This window comes from Bos taurus, chromosome 8, assembly GCF_002263795.3.
Source record: "Bos taurus isolate L1 Dominette 01449 registration number 42190680 breed Hereford chromosome 8, ARS-UCD2.0, whole genome shotgun sequence".
In the NCBI taxonomy this organism is placed as follows: domain Eukaryota; kingdom Metazoa; phylum Chordata; class Mammalia; order Artiodactyla; family Bovidae; genus Bos; species Bos taurus.
The window spans coordinates 20015926-20034310 of record NC_037335.1 but is presented as its reverse complement, the minus strand read 5'-3'; the positions used below and the strand labels follow the sequence as shown (position 1 = coordinate 20034310).

The following is an 18385-nucleotide window of genomic DNA, read 5'->3' as shown; positions in this document are numbered from 1 at the left end:
AAGCTTTGACCTATGAGCTATTAATATTAAAAACTACATTATCTCAATGGTTAAAAACTATGTTGTAAGTCAATCCAATTTATGTATAAGTATGTGAAATTTTAGTAAGCATGTATATGGATATAATATTCAGATGTCTATACACCTACCTACCTATATTCTACCTAAAACCTAATTCTAATATTCAAATCTGTGTCTATCCACTATACTATACTATATATACTGTACTCAGTGTATATTTGGTACATTTACCAAGAAAATATGCAGGAACCATATAAAAGGATCTAAGAATTTTATTGAGTAGTATAAAACATGATAAAGTTATGTTTCTACATGGGAAAAGGCTTGTAGGACAATATAAATTTCTTTTATGTGCCTTGTTATACACTGCCTAGCACATAAAGTGAATATTCAGTGAATGTTTCTTAAAGGAATGAATATTAAAAAGCTTGTGGTATTTTGTAATCAGTTACTGGAATTCTATCAGCATGAGATACAATCTAAGTAATTATTAATATATTGAAAATAATTGTCAAGATAATTGGGGAAAAGTTTCATCTTAGTTATCTGCTAAGAATATGTTTGGAAGAGGTAGGGGAATATGGATAAGAAAACTTTTGAGTTAGCTTCATTACATGTTGGTGAATGAATAGGGAAAAAACCTGTAAGAAAATGGTAGATTTGATCATCTATGTTCAGGTCCTGGATTAGATACTTTTTATGTATTCTAATTGTTTGGTACTTAGGGCAATACCAGACCAGAAAAATTTCATATATCAGGCATTACATTCAAAACAATAGGAAACTGGGAAGAAATGCAGGTTTCTAAGGGAGAGAGAAACTTAGTTAAAATGAGATTTAATGTCTGTTCCTACATATCTTCCCTAGTGTCTCAGATGGTAAAGAATCTGCCTGCAATTTGGGAGACCTGGGTTCAATCTCTGGTTCAGGAAGATCCTTTGGGGAAGGAAATGGAAACCCACTCCAATATTCTTGCCTGGAGAATTCCATGGGCACTGCAGTCCATGGGATCACCAAGAGTTGGAAATAACTGAGTGACTAATACTTTCACTTTCAATTCCCATGATATATGATTTATCAAGTACATAGTCATATTTGTGTTTAAGAAAGACCACTTCATCTACATTTTCAAGGAGACTGGAGGTTTTTGCAAATAATTTAGATAGAAGAAGATATAAATTTTTGTAGGGTCCACAGGTTACATATTTTGGGATTCTCTTTAAGAAAGAATACAAAATTTTGAATACAAAATCAGATACAAGGCTCTAGAAGGGACCTAAAGACTCATGAGTCTTCTTCTAGATCTATCTCTAGATCTAGAGAAGTGATTTTTGGTAGTCTGAACTATGCTGATGATAAAGGGGATGAAGAGAAATGAATGAATAAGGAAATTTGAAAGACTTGTGATTAGATGTGCAAGATGTGAAGAGGGAACCATCAAAGATGATGCTCACTTTTCTGACTTGAGCAATCCATTGGGTAAATAAAGAGTCTATTCACTGAGATAGGAAACAGGATAGGGAGTGGATTTTGGTGGCAGTAGAAGTTAAATTTTATACCTGTGTTAGGTTGACGTGACTGAAATATTTGGGTGTAAAGCTCAAGTTTAATTTATCCTGATAGTTGAAATTATCCCTGCTCTGATGTGGCTCAGTCAATTTTGGCAACTCACACGTTCAGTATCCTGAGGATGAACATGCTATGCTATGCTAAGTCCCTTCAGTCGTGTCCGACTCTGTGCGACCCCACAGACGGCAGCCCACCAGGCTCCCCCATCCCTGGGATTCTCCAGGCAAGAACACTGGAGCGGGTTGTCATTTCCTTCTCCAGTGCATGAAAGTGAAAAGTGAAAGTGAAGTCGCTCAGTCCTGTCAGACTCCTAGCGACCCCATGGACTGCAGCCTACCAGGCTCCTCTGTCCATGGGATTTTCCAGGCAAGAGTACTGGAGTGGGGTGCCATTGCCTTCTCCGGAGGATGAACATAATGCCCTATCAAATGTGAGTCCTAAAGTAGCCATAGATTTCAACCTGCATAATAAATAGTTAAATGATCATTGCCTTGCAGCACTATTAGCTAGGTCTGAAAACTAATGCTGAGTTATGTAGGACTTCTACTGTTTTTCTCACCTTTAATGTGGTTCTTTTCAGGGTGAGTTTTTTCCTGGTCCCTAGCAGTATAATATTGGGGCAGGTGCTGTCTCACCAGCAGGTTACCCAAAAGGTTTCAGTTCTCTGGAGATGATGAATTCATGGTTGTATGTGTAGGGTTTCTCTAATGTAGGTCAGTGTCTGAGCTCTCTTTGATTGTTAATCCATAGTCTTGAACTGATTATGCAACCCACGGAGGATCTGCTAAATATAATGTTTTAAAAGTTCAATAGCAAATGTCCTTCCCCGTTGTCCTTTAATTTGAAAATGGCTGAACAAATTTTCTTACACTTTTCATGAAAATAAAGAAAAATATAACTTTCAAAGAAAATAAAATCACCCTACTAGAAAAGTTTTAGACAGTTATCAAATGACCTAATACAGAAGATAATAATAGAGACTGCTTTGCAACCTAAAATACAGCAGTTTCTACTCTGAACACTGTAATTACTATTTATGGCTAGATTATAAGGAAATCTGTGGGTGTCATAGAATTCAGTTTCAGAATTATGGAAACTCTGTTTGCATAATTAAAGGGCTAGTTAGTAAATTCCCTCCTATTTTCTAACCTATTTAAGTAGATCATATATGTGCCATTATTTCTTTGCTAACTATGGTGAAGGAGACAGCCAACTTTAAATCTTTTATTGCTGAATAATACCCATAATAACTGTGTAATATATGGTTCATAATTAGTGAATATGCCAAGGTTTTTCCAGAAGTGCACTAGATATGGCATAGATACAAATTTCTGCTTCATTAAATGACTTTATAGACTGTATTTTGCTGCTTTTGCATATGTGATTTTTTTTCTTGTTTGATAGTGAGATTACAGCTTCTTAATGAGAATATCTAGTTTTTATTGGAACCTTTTCTGAAGGTTTATTGAAGCTTTTGGTGACCTATTTCTAATGATTTTAGAGCTGTAAAATTTTCTCTCCCTTATTTAAGTAGCTTTAACTTATGTTTGATTAGTGGCTTTGGAAGTAGATTCACAATCTAATTTTAGGAAGGAAATCTTTTCTTACAGGAAACAAATTCAAAAATAACCTTGCACATCACAGGATGCCTATGAATTATGGAAATGGCTTACATTCCCACCCCACTTATGAGGTGAAGGGAGGGTGAAAGTCAGAGATGATGCCTCTTAGCTGCCTTTTGTTCTCAGTTGCATTTGTGCAGACAAATTTCTCTTTAATATCCTTTTTAATAAACATTGAGGACTCAAATGAGCAAGTTTATTAGTTGGTCTGAGGAGTGACTGTGAAGCAATGTAAAATGCTCTAATTTCATGGTCCTGTAGAAGCACAGATGAGATGCTGGTTTGGGGTGTTTGTGGAATGGGTGGTGGGTGGAAAGTTGGTAAGCATCCAAGTGTACCATACTCAAGTTAGTTTAGAGTTATTATTTGAAATTTAGAGTAGCTATGACTTATACTGGCTTCCCTGGTGGCTGAGGGGTGAAGAATCCACCCGCAATGCATGAGACACAGGAGATGCAGGTATGATCCCTGAGTTGGGAAGATTGCCTGGAGAAGGAAATGGCAACCCTCTCTAGAATTCTTGCCTGAAAAATTTTATGGGCAGAGGAGCCTGGTGGGCTATATACAGTCCATAGGTTTGTATTGAGGCTATTCACATTGAGAGGATTCAGGTGCTAGATGCCTGGTATAGGGCTGCTTCAAGACTCAGAAATGATCTTAAACTGGTCAAAGTAGGGGGTAAAGCATTGAAGCCTTTTATCTATCTAGGACATTTCCATCTCTTCCCTAACTCTTTATTATTGGATTATATCTTGTATCCATCTTTAATAGTGTAGCTCAGATTTATACCTCTAACAGAAGTATAAAGACCCTTAACTAATCTCCATTCTGTGTCCTCAATGTTCCCATAGATTCTTGGGATGGTGGTGTCACTATGTCATCATCATCACCATAGTTGACATCATTATCTGATGCTAATATTTATTTAAATTACTATGTGCCAGAAATTTTGCTAAATAATTTATTTGGATTACTTCATGTAATTCTTACTATGAAACAGGTGATACAGTTATAAGTATTACAAATTTAGAGATACACATAGCACATTATTTATAACCTTTTTGACTTGCCTTCCTCTCCAAACTGTCAATTTACTGAGAGCTTGGACAATCTCTTTCATCTTGTATCTCTGCATCCCTGATAGTAAGAAGAGTGACAGTAAATATGGAATACCCAAAATATTTGAATGAATTTTGGCTGAGTCTGGGCTTCCCTTGTGGCTCAGCTGGTAAAGAATCTGCCTGCAATGCAGGAGATTTGGGTTCGACCCCTGGGTTGGAAAGCTCCCCTGGAGAAGGGAAAGGCTACCCACTCCAGTATTCTGGCCTAGAGAATTCCATGGACTGTATAGTCCATGGGGTTGCAAAGAGTCAGTTATGACTGAGCGACTTTCACTTGGTTGAATCTGGGTTGATCTAAATTCTAGATGTCGCTTGGATATCATCATTTTTAAATAATTAAAATTTTTAAATAAAATGATACTTTGATCCTTATCATGCAATCAGTACATTTTTAGAACAATAGTTTTTTTTATTAAATTCAAAAAAATATTTGTCAAATTAAAATAAAATCCCCCTTGGATTTTAGTTCTCTCTCCTGAATGTGTGTTCAATTCACATTGGATGAAAGACTGGTAATCACAGATTTCTGCTATTGGAGAAAATGGGATAAAAGACTTCTCGGCAAAATAGTCACAGTTTTTCAACTTGCAAATTAAATTATAGTGTAGATTTGCTATCTTGCCCTCATTAACTTCTTGCCCTCTTTGGCTTTCTGAACCCTCTGGGGATCAGATTTCCTGTGGCCCTGTATAACAGGCTATTGATCACCCTTTCTGCCTTGCCACCCTTACCTATCAGTACAAATTGGCCTGTGTCACTTGGAAGGGGAAGGTAATTAATTTACACTCACATTGAAATTAGATGCATTCTAAAAGGAGACAGTCACCTAGGCTCTACCATTTGGGGATGTGACTTCCTGAGTTAACATTCTAAAGTAGTAAAAGTGTGGGTAAATCTAATTTTTGTATATCTGTGTGTACTGGGATGGGAAAGATTGGAAGATTTCCTAAAATAAATTCTAGTGCTGACTTTTCTAAAATTTTTACACAGAGAGCATCCCTTCTTTATAATCAAAGCTGTTATTATGAAATAAAGTGCAGGTAATGGAACCATTTATATGTTTATAAACAAGTGTTTTTCTCTACTACTTATAGCTCTACTTTTATGCTAAATAATATACTTGAAGCACTGAATTAGTAATTTTTACAAGCAGAGTGATAGGAGACTCCAAGAAATGGGCAAGGCTGGCCTTCCAGAATGCTTGTCACTTAATGGAATACAGATAAATTAACATATAATAACATTTCCAGGAAAAGTGATATTCATTCCCAACACTGGTACAGAAGAGATGAATAACTGTAATTTTTCCGGTGGGTTTACTTCTTAATTCATTCTGATCATAGCAGTGAAAACATTTTAAGAGGATAATGGATGTACCATTCTCCAGAACCTGGTGGCAATCCTCCTAAACATTATACTTGAAATGAAATCGCTAATGTTTATAGTACTCTCTGAGAGTGATGTGGGGAGGATTTGGGCTCATTATTGAAAAGCAAAAACTTGTGCATCAGGAGTCCTTTGTTGTTTTGATCTTATACTCAAGTTATGTTTATCTCAGCAAATTCTGAGTAAACTCAGTAAACTCACAGTTTGGAGAGGAAGACAAGTCAAATATGTTTATCTCAGCAAATTCTAAATGATACTTTGTTCTTCAACTAATATGAATAGTAAGATTTGTATTCTTGGTCAACTCTTTCAGGAGGGAGGAAAATTAAATGGATAGATGGATTGTCTTAAATAAATGGTTTATTAATTTAGAGAAAAAGATATGTCACAAATAACTCTAGAATGTTTTCATTGCTAACACTCATAGATTACTTAAAGGGTGCTCAAAAAACATATTTTAAACATGAAACAATATATTAAGATCTGAGTCAGTTCAGGTGACTTTCAGGATCAATTACCTTAGGTCAGATATCTTCCTGGATGTGATAAAAAATCTGCATATAAAGGGAAGATTCAATCACCAATACATATATTTTTAAACTATATAAATCACTTCAACAGTCATTGAGCACTTGCTGTGTGCCAGGTGCATTGAGGGTAATTGAAATAAAGAAAACTTGGCGGTTGACCTTAGGCATTATTAATGTATACAAGCTGGATAAATTTTACTTGAAGGAGAGAATTCTAGGAAGCCATTTGGTATTTTAAAATAGGAGACTCAGAAACAGAATAAAGCTTATAAAGAGACTATTATTAGCTTTATGGCCATTAGAAAGGAGAAAAGTAAGTGGATATTTTGCCCAGTTTTCCTGTGATAGGTGAGCTCGATTTGAATAAGCTAATATTGTTTGAAGTTACTGAGTGGTACATTATAATCAACTTAATAAATAATGGTGTTATAATGAGATCCTTTGGCTTAATGTGATGGTTTCATCTTCTCTGAACCATTGTCATTTCCTTTGGGCCAACATAGACTGGAAGTGACCGGATGCAGCATAGTAAATCCTGTCTAGGATTTGTGCCTAAATGTGGAGGTAAAGAAATGCTTCTTTTCAAAACCCAGATAGAACAGGGTTTGCTATCATACCTTCTAGAGGAAGAAGAAGTCAACTGATAATTTGAAGCTACTTAATCTGTTTAGCTATTCTTTGGTTTGGGGGTTCTCGTAATGCTTTAGGTAACCATATCAAACAATTCTTAGTGATCAGCTCATTCAGTGCATATACCCAACTGTATTTCTCAAGGCACATTATAGTGGTTGTACTAGTATCAGCCAAATGCTGCAGAGCCAGCCCTTCCTTACAACATTCCAGAGCCTGAGGTTGGCCTCATTGGCCAGTACAGAGTATCACATTATTTTTCTAGGGGATTTTCTCTTTGGACACCTATACTTTCCCATGATCTTGCCTTTAGGTATATTCCAGTAACATTAAATATCCTAGGGAATAGATTCTTCTTTTAAAAGTCTTATTGGTCCTACATAAAGTTTTAGGGCTTCCCAGGTGGTACTAATGGTAAAGAACTTGCCTGCTAATGCAGGAGACAGATGTGGGTTTGATCTCTGAGTTGTGAAGATCCCCTGGAGGAGGGCATGGAAACCTATTCTATTATTCTTGCCTGGAGAATCCCCATGGACAGAGAAACCAGGTGGGGTATAGTCCATAGGGTTATACAGAGTCAGACGCTACTGAAGAGGCTTAGCACGCATGCACATGGCTTTGTGGGAGAGAGGTACTGCCTAATTCCACCAATTACTGGTATTTTAAATCCTAGCAACTCATACGATTTAAAAAACCTTCCAGAGTCTTGTGTGGGATGCTTGCTGTTTTATATTGTATACTGAAGTGTCATTCATTTTACCCGCTCCAAACTAAGGTTCTCTCTAGCATAACTGATGTCTTTACCAAGGAACTGCTATGAAGTTATACAGAAAATGTTTCTCTCTTAAAAATTATAGACTGCCTCGCTGAGCACACTGCTACACTCACATACAAGGTGGAAATATTCAGAGGTCTCAAAATAGAATAATGACTAAGTAAACTGGTTGGTATACTTATTCAACTGGACATTATTCAGGCATTAAAGTCAGGGCTGTGAAGGCTATATAATTATATTAAATATGCTCGTGTTGCTAAATGACAAAAGCAGAGGCAAATCACAAACTTGTACGTATACTTATATGTTTGATATATATGTATATATTTATTCTTAGTCTCCAAGATAAATTATATAACCACTTTGCCATGCCCTTAATTTTTGGAAGGGCATTCAATCTGTTGCAACAAAGCCTAAGACTATCAAATGCACACACAGGGGCCAGAGAATGGTGCAATACACTCCTTTGCTTTTTTGCCTCAAGTCACTTTTAGGTTCATTATGAGTCTATTTGGATGTAGAACAAGGAGAGTATTCTGTCCAGGCTGCTCTCTTCTCCCCCTTCCTTAATGTCTCTTTATCTACCCTGTGGCTATTCCCTCAGGTTAGGTTCTTTCCTCTTCAGTTCAGTTCAGTCGTTCAGTTATGTCTGACTCTCTGCGACCCCATCGACTGCAGCTCGCCAGGCTTCCCTGTCCATCACCAACTCCTGGAGATTGCTCAAACTCATGTCCATTGAGTTGGTGATGCCACCCAATCATCTCATCCTCTGTTTCCCCTTCTCTTCCGGCCTTCAGTCTTTTCTAGCATCAGGGTCTTTTCCAGTGATTCAGTTCTTCACATCCATTGCCCAAAGACTGAAGTTTCAACTTCAGCATCAGTCCTTCCAATGAATATTCAGAACTGATTTCCTTTAGGATTGACTCCTTGCTGTCCAAGGGACTCTAAAGTGTCATCTACAACATCATGGTTCAAAAGCATCAATTCTTTGGTGCTCAGCTTTCTTTATAGTCCAACTCTCACATCCATACATGACTACTGGAAAAACCACAGCTTTGACTAGATAGATGTTTGTTGGCAAAGTAATGTCTCTGCTTTTTAATATGCTGTCTAGGTTGGTCATAACTTTCCTTCCAAGGAATAAACGTCTTTTAATTTCATGGCTGCAGTCACCATCTGCAGTGATTTTGGAGCCCAAGAAAATAAAGTCTGTCACTGTTTCCATTGTTTCCCCATCTATTTGCCATGAAGTGATGGGACCAGATGCCATGATCTTAGTTTTTTGAATGTAGAGTTTTAAGCCAACTTTTTCACTTTCCTCTTTCACTTTCATCAAGAGGCTCTTTAGTTCTTCTTCACTTTCTGCCATAAGGGTGGTGTTATCTGCATATCCGAGGTCATTAATATTTCTCCTGGCAATCCTGATTTCAGCTTGTTCTTTCTTCTTGGCCCTTAGAATCAAATCAGTTTGTTTTTTCATAAAGCTGTTGTGTGTGTGTGTGTGTGTGTGTGTGTGTGTGAATGACATAGGTCAGTCCTGCTTCACAGATAGGCAACCACAAGACAAAATGTTAGTGCTCAATCATGTCTGACACTTTGTGACCCCATGGACTGTAGCCTGCTAGGCTCCTCTATCTATGGAATTCTCCAGGGTATAATACTGGAGTGGTTGCCATTCCCTTCTCCAGGGGATCATCCCTACCCAGGGATCGAAAGCAGATTTCCGGCATTGAAAGTGAATTCTTTACCATCTGAGCCACCAGGGAAGCCCCAGGCAAAGAAACCTAAATAACTAAGATAAAGAGAACTCTTAGAATGTCATTATTCTCTTTGTCTCTCTTCTTTTATTTTTCTAATCTGGTCTGGGTCCCATAAAGATATGACCACTTATTTTTCTTTAAAATGAAGTGACACAAGAAGGAAACTTTACCTTCCTATGTACCAGAAAGGAATCTTAGCAAAAATTTATGGTGCTTTTATTAGAGTGGCATATTGCATTTCCCCTTCATAGATCACAGACTTGTCATGGCGAAGGGGCTTGTATAACACAATGAAGCTATGAGCCATGCCTTGCAGGGCTACAAAAGAAGGATGGGTCATAGAAAGTGTTCTGACAAAACGTGGTCCAGTGAGAGAGGAAATTGCAACTCACTATAGTATTCTTGTTTGGAGAACCCAAAGAACAGTATGAAAAGGCAAAAAGATATGACAGCAGAAGATGAGCTCCCCAAGTCCAAAGGTGTCTAGTATGCTACTGGGGGAGAGTGAAGGGCAGTTACTAATAGCTCCAGAAAAAACGAAGCAACTGGGCCAAAGCGGAAATGACGTTCAGTTGTGGATGTGTCTGAAAATAAAGTCTGATTCTATAAAAAACAATATTGCCTAGGAACCTGGAATGTTAGGTCTATGAATCAAGGTAAATCAGATGTCGTCAAGTGGGAAATGGAAAGATTGAACACTGATTTATTAATCAGTGAACTAAAATGGATGGGCTTGGGCAAATTTGGTCCAGATGACCATTGTATCTACTACTGTGGGCAAGAAGCTCTTAGAAAAAATGGAACAGCACTCATAGTAAACAAAAGAGTCCAAATGCAGTGCTTAGATGCAACCTCAATAACAAGAGAATGATCTCAGTTCATTTCCAAGGCAAATCATTCAGCATCATACTAATTCAAGTTTATGCCCCAACTACTGATGCAAAGAAGCTGAAGTTGATTGATTCTATGAGACCTACAACACCTTCTAGAACTAACACTGAAAAAGATGTCCTTTTCATCACAGGGGATTGGAATGCAAAAGTAGGACGTCAAGAGATGCCAGGAATAAGGCAAGTTTGGCCTTGGAGTACAAAATGAAGCAGGACAAAGGCTAGCAGAATTGTGTCAAGAGAACATGCTGGTCATAACAAGTGCCCTTTTCTAACAACCCAAGAGATGATTCTACATGTGGACACCACCAGATGGTCAATACTGAAATCAGACTGTTTATGCTCTTTGCAGCCAAAAATGGAAAAGCTCAATACTGCTGCTAAGTCACTTCAGTCATGTCCGACTCTGTGTGATGCCATAGATGGCAGCCCACCAGGCTCCCCCATCCCTGGGATTCTCCAGGCAAGAACACTGGAGTGTGTTGCCATTTCCTTCTCCAATGCATCAAAGTGAAAAGTGAAAGTGAAGTCTCTCAGTCGTGTCCGACTCTAGTGACCCCATGGACTGCAGCCTACCAGGCTCCTCTGCCCATGGGATTTTCCAGGCAAGAGTACTGGAGAGGAGTGCCATTGCCTTCTCTATACAGTGAGCAACAAAAAGACCTGGAGCTGACAGTGGCTCAGATCATGAGCTCTTTATTGCCAAATTCAGGCTTAAATTGAAGAAACTAGGGAAAACCACTAGGCCATTCATATATGATCTAAATCAAATCCCTTATGATTATAAAGTGAAAGTGACAAATAAATTCAAGGGATTAGATCTGATAGACAGATTGCCTGAAGAACCAGAGATGGAGATTCATAACAATGTACAAGAGGCAGTGACCAAAATCATCCCAAAGAAAAAGAAATGCAAGAAGGCAAAGTGGTTATCTGAGGAGGTTTTATACATAGCTGAGGAAAGAAGGGAAATGAAAGATAAGGGAGAAAGGGAAAGGTATACACAAATGAATGCAGAATTCCAGAGAATAGCAAGGAGAGATAAGAAGGCCTTTTTAAAGGAACAATGCAAAGGATAGAGAAAAACAATAGAATGGGAAAGACTAGAGATCTACTTCTTCGAGAAAATTGGAAGTATCAAGGGAACATTTCATGCAATGATGGGCATAATAAAGGACAGAAACAGTAAAGATGTAATAGAAGTGGAATAGATTAAGACAAGGCGGCAAGAATATATGGAAGAAGTATATCAAAAAGGTCTTAATGACCCAGATAACCACAATGGTGTGGTCACTCACCTAGAGCCAGACGTCCTGGAGTGTGAAGTCAAGTGGGCCTTAGGAAGCAGTACTATGAGTAAAGCTAGTGGAGATGATGGAATTCCAGCTGAGCTATTTAAAATCCTAAAAGATGATACTCTTAAAATGCTGGACTCACTATGTCAGCAAATTGGGAAAACTCAGCAATGGCCACAGGACTGGAAAAGGTCATTTTTCATTCCAATCCCCAAAAAAGGCAATGCCAAAAAATGTTCAAACTACTGTACAATTGTGCTCATTTCACATGCTATTAAGATATACTCAAAATCCTTCAAGCTAGGCTTCAGCAGTAGCTGAAATGAGAACTTCCAGATGTACAAGCTGTGCTTAGAAAAGGCAGAGAAACCAGGGATCAAATTGCCAACATTCATTGGATTATAGAGAAAGCAAGGGATTCCAGAAAAACATCTACTTCTGCTTCATTGATCACACCAAAGCCTTTGTGTGGATCACAACAGACTGTGGAAAACTCTTAAAGAAATGGAAGTACCAGCCCACATTACCTGCCTCCTGAGAAACATGTATGCAGGTCAAGAAGCAACAATTAGAACTGGACATGGGACAATGGACTAGTTCAAAATTGGAAAAGGAGTACAACAAGGCTGTATATTGTTACCCTTGTTTAACTTCTATGCAGAGTACATCATGTGAAACGCTGGGCTGGATGAATTATAAGATGGAATGAAGATTGCTAGGAGAAATATCAACAACCTCAGATATTCAGATGATACCACTCTAATGGCAGAAAATAAAGAAGAACTAAACAACCTCTTGATGAGAGTGAAACAGAAGGGTGAAAAAGATGGCTCATCTTTTTAAAACTCATCATTCAAAAAACTAATATCAGGGCATCTGGTCTCATCGCTTAATGGTAAATAGAAGGGGAAAATGTGGAGGCAGTGACAGATTTTATTTTTTAGGCTCCAAAATCACCGTGGACAGTGAGTGCAGCCATGAAATTAAAAGACTCCTGCTCCTTGGAAGGAAAGTTATGACAAACATAGTGTATTAAAAAGCAGAGACATAATTTTGCTGACAAAGGTTTGTATAGTCAAAAGTATGATTTTTCCATTAGTCATGTATGGATGTGAGAGTTGAACCACAAAACTGAGCACTGAAGAATTGCTGCTTTCAAACTTGGTCCTGTAGAAGACTCTTGAGAGTCCCTTGAACAGCAAAGAGATCAAACCAGTCAATCCTGAAAGAATTCAACACTGAAGATTCATTGGAAGGACTGATGCTGAAGCTGAAGCTCTAATACTTTGGGTACCTGTTGTGAAGAGACAACTCATTGGGAAAGACTCTGATGCTGGACAAAATTGAAGGCAAAAGGAGAAGAGGGTGGCAGAGGATGAGATGTTTAGCTATTATCACCAACCCAGTGGAACATAAATTTGAGCAAACTCTGGGAGACTGTGGAGGACAGAGAAGCCTGGTGTGCATATTCCATGTGTCCTAAAGAGTGGGACACAACCTAGTGACTGAACAACAACAGCAATATTGCATTTCATTTTTTCCATTTTGTTTCTAATTTCCAATGCGCATATAACAGGCTATCATACTTTTGTAGTATAATAAATTATGAAAACAGTAGGGGAAGACACCAGTTATTTTATTGATTAGGAAGATGGATTCCATTTGAGGTGAGATGTCCAAGAAAAATTAGTGAGTAGCAGAACCAGGACTAACACCAGGGACGAACTCATACTGGTGGCAAGCAGATAAGCATTGATGATACACCTAAATTCTTAACATGGGCCCATCATCTTCTGACTGCATTACTAGAGAAGTCTTTTCATTTCTTGGAGCCTCAATTTCCTCATTTATAAGATGGGGGTAACTGGTTGGATTGTAATTTCCATGGGCTTTACGCATGCTAGCACATGTGAAATATGTAGCACCACAAAACAGAGGAGGCCCGAAGTGGCAGCTTTCCTCTCCTGGTTGCTCATCAGCATCTGTTCTGTCAGTGATGCCAACATGCAGAAGCTGATTAAGTACATGATGACTTTTATTGACGAAGTCAAGGAGGAAGCAGAATAGACAGGAAAGCAAAAGAAGAGTTCAACATTGAGAAAGATCAGCTTGTGCAAGCGTAAAGAATGAAGATTATGGAATATTATGAGAAGAAAGAAAAGCAGATTGAGCAGAAGAGGAAAATTCAGATGTCCAGTCTGATGAGTCACGTGAGGCTCAAAATCGTCAGACTGAAAGATGGATGATCTTGTCACAAACCTAAAGACACTGACTCAGCAGAATGGTAAAAGATAGAGCCAGGTGCCAACTGCTGCTGAATGGCCTGATCCTCCTTGGCTTGTACCAGTTGTTGGAGCCCTGAATGGTCATTTTTGCAGAAAAACAAGATTTCCTGCTGGTGAAGGCAGCAGTGCAAAAGCAATGTCTGTGTAAAAAATCACCACCAGAAGAGATGTTAATGTCTACAATGATCCGAAGGCCTACCTGCCTGAGGAAATAGCTGGCAAGGTTGCAATCTATAGTAGCGATTGCAAAATCAATGTTCCCAATATCCTCAAAAGCTGGCTGGACCTCATTGTCTAGCAGATGATGCCAGAAGTATAGGGAACCTTGTTTGGTGCAAATGCCAACAGGAAGTGTTTGGACTATGCCTACGGGAGGTAGTGTCCATCTACTGCTGTGACATGGATGCTTCTGACATTTGAAGAAACAAGATGACCTCTGTAATTTCCTCTTTGCTGTTCTCATATTCTGTATTTATTGGTGGATAGAAGGAAATGGCAACCCACTCAAGTATTCTTTCCTGGAGAATTCCATGGATAGAGGACCCTGGCAGGCTACAGTCCATGGGGTTGCAAAAGAGCAGACACAACTGAGTGACTGAACAACAACAACCCTTCTGTAGGTAATACCCCTGGCTGATTGGTAACAATGGGAGAGTTTTACTTAATATGATCAGGAAACTTTCCTCTAGCATATCTGAGATCTCAGCTTCCTGCTGGCTCTGTAGTAAGAAGGCAAGGGGTCAGATGGTGGGTGCATGAATGTCTCTGAGTCTCCTGTTCTCCTCTGGTCCAGTGTCTAGCCTGGACGCGCCAATATATGGTGGGCTCTGGTGGAGTCAGGTCTTTGCTCTTTGGGCTTGAATTGCATGTGAGGCCACATTCCTTCCAGCAGTAGCTGCTTCACTGTTACCTGTTTTGGCCTATAAATGTTTGTAGTGTGATTTAAGATCTACGCCATGAATATGCTTTATTTATTAAAACAAAATGCATACCTGGAAAAAAGTATGTAGCTGTCACATAATGGGTAACCAATAAATGCCATTTCCCTTCTTTCCAATTTCTCCATTGCTTGTTATCAGTTCAGTTCAGTTCAGTCGCTCAGTCTGGTCCGACTCTTTGCGACCCCATGAATCGCAGCAGCCAGGCCTCCCTGTCTATCACCAACTCCCGGAGTTCACCCAGACTCACGTCCATCGAGTCAGTGATGCCATCCAGCCATCTCATCCTCTGTCGTCCCCTTCTCCTCCTGCCCCCAATCCCTCCCAACATCAGAGTCTTTTCCAATGAGTCAACTCTTCACATGAGGTGGCCAAAGCACTGGAGTTTCAGCTTTAGCATCATTCCTTCCAAAGAAATCCCAGGGCTGATCTCCTTCAGAATGGACTGGTTGGATCTCCTTCAGAATGGACTGGTTAGATCTCCTTGAAGTCCAAGGGACTCTCGAGTCTTCTCCAACACCACAGTTCAAAAGCATCAATTCTTCGGCACTCAGCCTTCTTCACAGTCCAACTCTCACGTCCATACATGACCACAGAAAAAACCATAGCCTTGACTAGACGGACCTTTGTTGGCAAAATAATGTTTCTGCTTTTGAATATGCTATCTAGGTTGGTCATAACTTTTCTTCCAAGGAGTAAGCATCTTTTAATTTCATGGCTGCAGTCACCATCTGCAGTGACTTTGGAGCCCAAAAAATAAAGTCTGACACTGTTTCCCCATCTATTTCCCATGAAGTGATGGGACCAGATGCCATGATCTTCGTTTTCTGAATGTTGAGCTTTAAGCCAACTTTTTCACTCTCCTCTTTCACTTTCATCAAAAGGCTTTTTAGTTCCTCTTCAGTTTCTGCCATAAGGGTGGTGTCATCTGCATATCTGAGGTTATTGATATTTCTCCCGGCAATCTTGATTCCAGCTTGTGCTTCTTCCAGTCCAGTGTTTCTCATGATGTACTCTGCATATAAGTTAAATAAACAGGATGACAAAATACAGCCTTGATGTACTCCTTTTCATTTTGGAACCAGTCTGTTATTCCATGTCCAGTTCTAACTGTTGCTTCCTGACCTGCATACAGATGGTCAGGTGGTCTGGTATTCCCATCTCTTTCAGAATTTTCCACAATTTATTGTGATCCACACAGTCAAAGGCTTTTGCATAGTCAATAAAGCAGAAATGGATGTTTTTCTGGAACTCTCTTGCTTTTTTGATGATCCAGCAGATGTTGGCAATTTGATCTCTGGTTCCTCTGCCTTTTCTAAAACCAGCTTGAACATCAGGAAGTTCACGGTTCATGTATTGCTGAAGCCTGGCTTGGAGAATTTTGAGCATTACTTTACTAGTGTGTGAGATGAGTGCAATTGTGCGGTAGTTTGAGCATTCTTTGGCATTGCCTTTCTTTGGGATTGGAATGAACACTGACCTTTTCCAGTCCTGTGGCCACTGCTGAGTTTTCTAAATTTGCTGGCATATTGAGTGTAGCACTTTCACAGCATCATCTTTCAGGATTTGAAATAGCTCAACTGGGATTCCATCACCTCCACTAGCTTTGTTCTTAGTGATGCTTCCTAAGGCTACTGGACTTCACATTCCAGGATGTCTGGCTCTAGGTCAGTGATCACATCATCATGATTATCTGGGTCATGAAGATCTTTTTTGTACAGTTTTTCTGTGTATTCTTGCCACCTCTTCTTAATATCTTCTGCTTCTATTAGGTCTATACCATTTCTTTCCTTTATCGAGCCCATCTTTGCATGAAGTGTTCCCTTGGTATCTCTAATTTTCTTGAAGAGATCTCTAGTCTTTCCCATTCTGTTGTTTTCCTCTATTTCTTTGCATTGATCACTGAAGAAGGCTTTCTTATCTCTTCTTGCTATTCTTTGAAACTCTGCATTCAGATGCTTATATCTTTCCTTTTCTCCTTAGAAATGTACCCGCCAATATCTTCTTTTGAGTTACTCTAATGTCATATGCTTTTTACACTTATATATTAATACAATACCTTGTATTGTTCATATGTTGATGTCTTAACCGCTAGTACCACAGAATGTGACTATATTTGAGATGAGGCCTTTGAAGAAGTAAAGTTAAAATGAGGTCTTTAGGGTGGGTCCTAATCCAGTCTGACTGGTATCCCTATAAGAAGGGGATGTTTGGGTAAATGGAGATACACCAGGGATGCATGTGCAATGAAGAAAGACGCTATGAAGATGCAGAGAGGTTGGCTTGCCACTTGCAAGCTGAGGAGAGGACTTCGAGGCCTCAAGAAAAACCTAACCTGGGGATATCTTGTTCTTAGACTTCTAGCCTCCAGAGCTGTGAGGAAATAAATTTCTATTGTTTAAGCCACATAGTTCGTGATATTTTGTTATGGAAGCCCTAGCAAAGTACTACCTCTTCCATCTTTAAATAGAAGCTAAGCTGCTCGAGGGCAAACTGTATTGTACTCCTTTGTAATCAGAGCAGATGATCAACAGTTTCTTGATGAATACTATGATTTTTATGTAGAATAGATTTTTATTAAGGATATTACTTGAATTTGTTTTGTATTTCTTTTATGTCTCCCATGGAGGCCCAGCTATTGAGGTTACAAACAACTGTAATGTAATAATGAGGATTATATATAATCTTTTTTTTTCCTGTTGCAAATAGCAACTAGAATTGTCCTTTTTATGAAGTCATAGGAGTAAATGCAATTAAGGCTGAAAAGATTATTCCTTGTTGCCTGTCTAGACATAGGAAGAGAGAATTAAATCTTCAAATGTAATTTCTGAAATTAAGATTAATGACCAGTAGTACATGATTCCCTTATATGTTCATGACCTCATGTTGTTTGAGACTAAATGTGGGGGCTTCCCACCATCTTTGTATTAATGAATATGATTGAATTATTTTAAATATAGCTAGACTATAGCATTAACTTGTCTGTGTTTGAAGTTGCCTTGTATTTTTCAGAGGATCAAAAACAGGCAATCATAAAAGAGAAAGTCAAAGAGCTTTTTACTGAATTTTAAAAATTACATTTAATTCTCATTTTCTGGATTATGAGGAATGTGGGAGAAAATGAATTATCTTAGTTAATTTATGGAAGGGACATCAAGAGATAAAAAAAAATTTGTAGATTTTCAATGTTTGCCAAGTGTAAGAGTTTAAAGGGGGATTTAGTGATAAACGAGAAATCTTATGAACAGTATAGTAGCAAGTTTATTACTGGGAAAAATGCAGAAAATAGTTTTTAAGGAAGTGGAGGGGGCTTCCTCCACTTGTTTTTGAACCAACATGATCTTTGTGTTTTCCCTCATGACTCAGACGGTAAAGCGTCTGTCTGCAATGCAGGAGACCTGGGTTCGATCCCTGGGTTGGAAAGATCCCCTGGAGAAGGAAATTGCAACTCACTCCAATATACTTGCCTGGAAAATCCCATGGACAGTGGAGCCTGGTAGGCTACCGTCCATGGGGTCGCAAAGAGTCTGACACGACTGAGCGACTTCACTTTCACTTTTCAG

General features: G+C 38.8%; 1 pseudogene; it reads left to right on the top strand.

The window, feature by feature from the left end:
- Nucleotides 1-13453: 13453 nt before the first annotated feature.
- Nucleotides 13454-14263, top strand: LOC616508 (V-type proton ATPase subunit E 1-like; annotated as a pseudogene).
- The last annotated feature ends 4122 nt before the right edge of the window (nt 14264-18385 follow it).